Consider the following 7,172-nt stretch of genomic DNA (forward strand, 5'->3'; position numbering starts at 1 on the left):
CCTGTGTTGCAGTTGCACAGGTCTTATTATTTCTATTTTATAGGTGAGAAAACTGAGGCCCAGAGGAAGCTTAATGGCTTGCCCAAGGAGGCACAGCTTGGTACCCACAGGAGCAATGTGGGGTCTAATGACGGGTGAACCTAAGATTCAGGAGCCTAAGCTGCAGTGCTGGCCTTCACCTTCTCAGCAAGGTCATTTCCCTCATAGCCTCAGAATCTTGCTCTGTAAAGAACAGGGAAGTCCCCACCCTGCTTATGTTGTAGGTCTCTCCTGAGACATGGGAAAGCATTCTGTGGCGTTTCCCATGGAGGGGGGAGGAATTGGCATGTCTGAGCTGAGGCTGAGCCCATCCTCTGCCTCCCCACCCTCTGCTTCTCCAGCCTGAACCTCATCAAGAATCTTCAGGAACCCCCTCTTGGTGCCTTGAAGGGAGCGTCCTGCAATTTGCTGAATCAGGGAGCCTCATGAGTCATGGAAAGCTGGTGATGGAAATGTGGCTGGTTCCTCCCCGATGCCAGTAATGGCCACCATCATCGTCCCTACTATGGCTTGAGTGACTACTCTGTGTCAGGCCCTTTACTTACGTGATGAGCAATCCTCACCATTACCCTATAACATTATAATACCCTTGTGTTACAGATGACACTACTGAAGCTCAGAGAGGTTAAGTAACTGGTCAAAGGACACACAGCTAATAAAAACAAAGCTTGGAGCCAAGTTTTCTTGACTGGAAATTCTTTGTTCTGCACCATGCTTATGGTGGGTGTATGGGGGTGGGAAAAGCATACACTAGTGTAGGTGCTATTGTACTGGAGAGGAGAGGTAGAACACCACATACACACTGTGGAATCTTGGCCCAGTTGGGGAGGATGTTTGCAAAGGTGGTTGCAGCAATGTCTCCCCTCCTGTATGGATGCCCCTTTGCAGTGTGACTTTGTGACTCCTCCCGTTGAGAGGTGGAGTCTATTCTTCCACCTCTTTGAATCTGGGCTGTCCTTGGGTTTGCTTTAACCAATAGAATGCAGTGGAAGTGATAGAGTGTAACTTCCAAGCCTGGGCTTCGCAAAGCTTTGGAGTTTCCGTTCTCACCTTCATGGAATGTCATACCACAATGTGAAAGAGCCCAGGCTAGCCTCCCTAAAGATGAGAGACCATATCAAGAGTAAGGCCCATCCAACAACCAGCATTATCTATTGACTTGTGAGTTAGCCCCTAGCCTACTTGCCAGGTCCCAAGTAATAGCAGCAAAAGCAAGCCCCTCCCCACTGACCCAGCCCAAATTGTTGACCCGTAGAATCATAAGCAAACACAATGGTTACTATTTTAAGCCACTGTGTTTTTGTATGGATATGATGTGTTCTTTGACAATAGATAATGGATAAAGTGAGTGACTTAATTTCTCCCAGCCTCAGTTTCCTCATCTGTAAAATGGGAATAATGTTCATTCCATATTTGATAAACTCTGATTATAAAAAATAAATGAGATGAAGCCTGCAAATTGCAGAGCACTGAGTCCGGCACAGAGTTAGCAGCATCAGCACTGGGGGGTCATCACTGGTGCGAGCAGCTCTGGTTAGGGCTTCTGAGGCAAGGCACAGGAAGTGAGCCCTTTGGTGGGGAGCAGGAACGTGTATGCAGAGGGCAGCCATGGGACAAGAGTATGAGGCAGAACTTACAGCACGGCCAGGCATGGTGGCTCACACCTGTAGTCCCAGCAACTCAGGAGGCTGGGGTGGGAGGATTGCTTGAGCCCAGGAGTTCAAAGTTACGGTGTGCTGTGATTGTGCCACTCACTCTAGCCTGAGTGACAGAGTGAGACCCTGTCTCTATTAAAAAAAAGAAGAAGAACTTATAGTGTAACACACTGGTGGAGTGGTGGTGGGCCATCCCAAGTTTGGCTGGAAACCCAGGATGGGGGAGTTTTGAGCCAAGCCAATGCAACGCCAAAATGTTGCAATGAAAACCCTGAGGTTCTGTGGCCAAAATGAGGGTCCAGGAACTAAGGAATTGCAGAGGTGAAAGTGTCTCCACGGGGTCTTTAAAGGTCAGCCCTGAACATGCCCCACCCCTGCTGAACACCCTGCACCTTCAGGAGGATGTCTAGGCTCCTCCCCACAGGCCCTGCCTGCCTGCCCTGCGCCCAGCCTCATTCTCACCACTCCCTCCCCATCACACCCCCACGTGCCTCCAGACTGCCAGTTCCCATGATGGGCCCCACCCTCGCCCACCTCCAGGCCCTTGCACCTGCTGTGCCCCCTTTCTTGAATGCTCCCACCCACCCTCCCCCACTTAACCTGGATGACACCTACCTGTCTTTAAAAGCTCAGCTAAAGAGTCCTTTCTCCGGAGAGTACCCTTGATTCCCCAAGTCCGGGTTGGTGTCTCCTTCTTGAGCACCCATGGTACCCTGTCCTTCCCTGATCCCTGTCACAGTGACTACTCATGACCAGAGCATGTGCTCTGGGAGGACAGGGACGGAGTTTGCTTTGCTCACCTCTGTAACCCCATCCCTTGAATCAGTGCCCAGACACAGTAGGTGTTCATTAAATACTCCTTCCTACTGTGTAAATGATAAATAGATAAATGAGTTGGCTGGGTCCTTCGAGAAAAAAAAATGACAACAACAAAAGGAAATTGGAGACTCAGAGAGGGTGTCACACAGGAGTTATGTTAGAATCAGGACCAGGGCCTGCCTTGCTGAAATGAGGCCCATTTTCCTATGCAGCTGGAGGTACCCTGTTGATGCACGGAGGAGCCCTCTGGATAAGGAGTGTGGACTAGTCAGGACATGTCTGAGTGTCCCAGGGCATAGAGCTATCTAGGTGAAATGGCACGCTTCTCAGGGGACTGGGAACTCTGTGAGTGGAGTGGGATGGCCTACAGGGGACATTCCCAATCGATGAATCTTCCAGCTAGGGGACCCCCATTGAGTTTGGGGACTTAGTGACGACCTTGGGAAGTACCAGGAGAGGCAATGTGTTGGTAGAATTACTAATTTCTGTATCAAACTCCAAAATATTACTGACTTAACACAACAGGATTTTATAATGGAGTCACACAACAGTCTAAGGAGAGAGTTCCTGGTCAGCACTAGGCTTTCCTCCGTGTGGTGACTCAAGGACTCAGGTTTCTTCCGTGTTGTGGCCCCATCGACCCCTCAGACTTCAGAGTCTTCTGCTCACAACTGGTGGAAGGGCAAGATGCAGTGGGGAACTCACACTGGCTTCTCAAAAACCTGGGCTCCAAAATTGACACACAGCACATCTATTCACCTTCCATCGGTGGGAGTCAGTCCTCTAGCCCCAGGCAAGAAGGCCTGGGAATGGAGTCTTTGGTTAGGCAGCCATTTTCCCAGGATTAAGGCCATATTGATGAGGGGACAGCATGCATTTCTGGTGGCCAAAGAGGCTCTTGAGTCAGACTTAAGCTCTCCAAACTTCCATTTCTTCATCTATGAAATGAGGGTAACAGTATTCCTCAGAAGATTCTGGGGACTCTTACTGAAATGCGATGAAAGATAAAACCCTTAGCAAGTGCCAGCCACAGAATAAATGCTTGTCAATCTGACAAAGCATTGGTTCCTAAACCACTTTTATTTTTTTAATTAGTAGAAATGAGATTTGTCTGAAGGGGATGGTCAGAGAACAGCTGTATCTTCTCATTCTTTCATTTGCTGCCTCTGCATTTTACATCTTTCTTTTTCCCCTTTCTATCCCCTTTCTGTTTTCCTCTCTTTCTTCTCTCTCCTGCCTTTTGGTCTACCTAAGCCTCAGGACTCTTCCTTGTTGCCTCCCAGAGAACCCTCTTCCCCATCCCAATCACCCAGGCTGTAAAGCAGATTAACCTCGCTCAGAACCAGCCTCTCCATTAAAGGAACAGACATGTCACCAGGTAGCACTCCCTACCTTGGCAGCCATAAACCTCAAGCCAGACAGCTCTTGCTCTCAAGAGAGCACATGCCCACAAAACCTACCAGAGATGAGGTGCTCCACACCAGGGCTCCCCAACTTGCCCAGAGGATGGTAACAGTAACAGGTATTCAATGAACAGAAGACAAAAACATTCAACAAAACTCAAGAGTTAAACAGCAGGGTTCTTTCCTGCAGCCCTTTGATTTTAACATTGCCTAGATATTAATGAGCATTGCACCTCTCTCAGTGGAGCAATGATCCATTGTTCTTCATTTCCCAAATTTATTTGGCCACGAAACACTTCCCGTTGAACATCTCCTGAATCTATGAGTGATGAAATGCTCTTCAGAAATTGCAACTCAACAACAAGTATCAAAGAACCGAGCTCATTTGGCTATGCAGGGGCAGGCTGGCTAGAAAAATTTAGCTGATAATTTATCTTTGTTTTTAAAACTAATTCCACCTCTTTTTAAGTTGCTATTACTGTTAGGCTTTGGAGGTGGCCTTTGGCAAGTTATATCATGTAATTTAAATATCAAGCCTCATTGAGCAGTTTGTCCCCATGTTCCAGCTGAGGACACTAAGATCAGAGCGATTCAAGAATCTGCTCAAGGTCACCCTGCAAGTGAGTAGCAGGACTGAAACCTGGGAATGGTTGTGTTTTTCATTCACTCGTTAAATATTTATTGGGTTCTTGTGATATGCCAGGCATTTCTTTATACCTAGAGACTAATCTTCTTTTCTGTTTTATTTCTTCATTTTAGCTTCATTGGCTACCTTATAAATATGTGCAGACCTTTTTGGTTTAGACCAGTGGTTTTCACCTGAGGAGATTGTGCCCCTCCAGAGGACATTTAGCAATGTCTGGAGACATTTTTGGTTGTCACGAATGGGTAGGTGCTTTTGGTGTCTAGTGGGCATAGGCCAGGGATGCTGCTAAACATCCTACAGTGCACAGGACAGCCCCACACCAGACTATTAGCTCGCCAAAATGTCAATAGTGGTAATGTCACCACCCTGGGAGTGGAGGTTTTTCCAAGCTCTTGGTGTTCATCAGGAAAAGAGTTTCAGGACATACCACGTAAGCCAAGCAACTGACAGATTTTATTGAAAGCAAAGGTACACTCTCAGGAAAGAGAGCAGGCAGGCTCGAAAGAGAGCAGCTGCACTGGAAGGAAGGGATTTTAGATCCTTTCTAGTTTTTAATAACTGAGGGGAGGAATATTCAAGGACAAGAGGTTGGCTTTTACTAAGAATTTTGGTAGTAATTCCTAGAATTGGGTTCCCTGCCATGTTCATACTTCATATGGTTGTCTCTGAACTGTCATGGTGATTTCAAGAGTGGTGAAATTTTAAAACCATAATGTAAATGATATTGTAATTAGCCAAAGTTCATGTAAGGTTACAGGGACAATGGACAAGCCAGTTGAAGCCAGTTCTCAGCCCCTTTTGTTTAAGGTCATTCACTTTAACACCTGCTCCTAGTCTTCAGGCCCTTGCATCTGGTCTCAGCCCTGTCTCCTAGTCTAACAATAAGGTTGAGAAACTCTGACCTAGAAGGAGAACATTTTTAAAAACCTTTACAAATGCAAAAGCCTGCAGGGGCCAGTTAGGTGACATGAGTAACTGGCTAATTGGACGTGCCTAGTCCTGTCTAAAAAGGAGGCGCAGCTGCTTGGGTCCAGCGGATTGTTGCTACGTGGGACCTCTGACACATGCACCTAGGCGGCCTGCTCTTCCTTTTTCAAACCAAACCCCCAAATTTTAATGTGAAGATACTCATTTTTTAAATGTTGGCAACTAATTTTATTATTTTTTTAATGTTATACCAGTCAAACAAGACACATCTGGAAGTGTGACATAGATAGCAGGCCATAAGTTTACAACCTCCCCAAAACACTGAGGGTGACTTCCCAGCATCGAGCCAATAGTATTAGGTGTTAAGAACATAGGTTTTGGAGCCAGACTGCCTGGGTTGAAATCCAAATATCCCTTTCACCTTGGGAAAGTGGCACAACCCCTCTCCACCTCTGAGCCCTTTGTCTTTAAAATGAGATATTAAACAGCACCCACCCCACATTGACTTGGATTAGCCCTCAGACTTACTTTAGCATGCCTTTCCGCATAACCTAGCTAACATTTATTGAGCTTTTACTATGTAGCAGAACCTACTCTAGGTAGTCCATAAATGTTAGTTCATTTTATCTTCACCACAACCCTAAGAAGTAGGTAGTAATACTCTCTCTCATTTTGAAGATAGAGGGCTCAGAGGCAGAGAGAGGTGGTACAACTTTCCCAAGGTGAAAGGGGTCCTGGGGTTCCAACCCAGGAAGCCTAGCTCCAAAACCTTTGTTCTTAACTGCTAAGCTAGGCTGTCCTGTAGAACTGCAATCCCCAACACCCAAGCCACAGCAGCCCAGTATGTCCGTGGCCTGTTAGGACCCAGGCCACGCATCACCACCCGAGCTCCACCTCTCAGCCCACCCCTCGCCCCTCTCCCCATCCTGGCCATGGAAAAATTGTCTTCCATGAAACCAGTCCCTTGTGCCAAAAAGGCTGGGCACTGCTGCTGTAGAAGATGCCACATCTCCATACTCTACACAGTGAAACTCACAAGGGACGTCTCTCACTCATCAGTCAACCCAGCAAGTAACAGTCTACCTCGCTGGTCAGCCTATAACTCCCGCTTGGAAATTAAAGCTGTTATTTTCCAACGGGGGGTGATTTTGCTCTCCAGGGCACATTCGGCAATGTCTGGAGATGTTGTTGGTTCTCATAAATGAAAGGATATTATTGGTTTCTAGTGGGCAAAGGCCAGGGATACTGCAAAACATCACATAGGACAAACTCTCACAACAAAGAATTATCCAGCCCAAAATATTAATAGTGCCAAGGTTAAGAAACTCTAAAGACCTCACTGGCAATTGTTGTAAGATTAAAAAAAAAAAAAAAAAAAAACGACCACCAGCAGACTATTCCAGGTGATTCAGTCTTCTTCAACTTGAACATTGTTTTATTTCTCTCTTAAAATCATTCTATCTTTGTTCCCTTGCCCTGAAATTTCATGGTAATCCCATCTCGCTGTGCTAAATGCCTAATCTCTTAGTACAACTCTTACATATTAGCAGCAACAGAGCAGATAAGAAATGGAAAAATTTGCATTAGGCAAAAGAAAAATGAGCATTAAAGTACAAAATAAATCATTTGAGATTCAACCGTAATATCATCTACATACCTGAAATGTATGTGTTTTTCCGGATG

The sequence above is a fragment of the Eulemur rufifrons genome, chromosome 7, assembly GCF_041146395.1.
Source record: "Eulemur rufifrons isolate Redbay chromosome 7, OSU_ERuf_1, whole genome shotgun sequence".
In the NCBI taxonomy this organism is placed as follows: domain Eukaryota; kingdom Metazoa; phylum Chordata; class Mammalia; order Primates; family Lemuridae; genus Eulemur; species Eulemur rufifrons.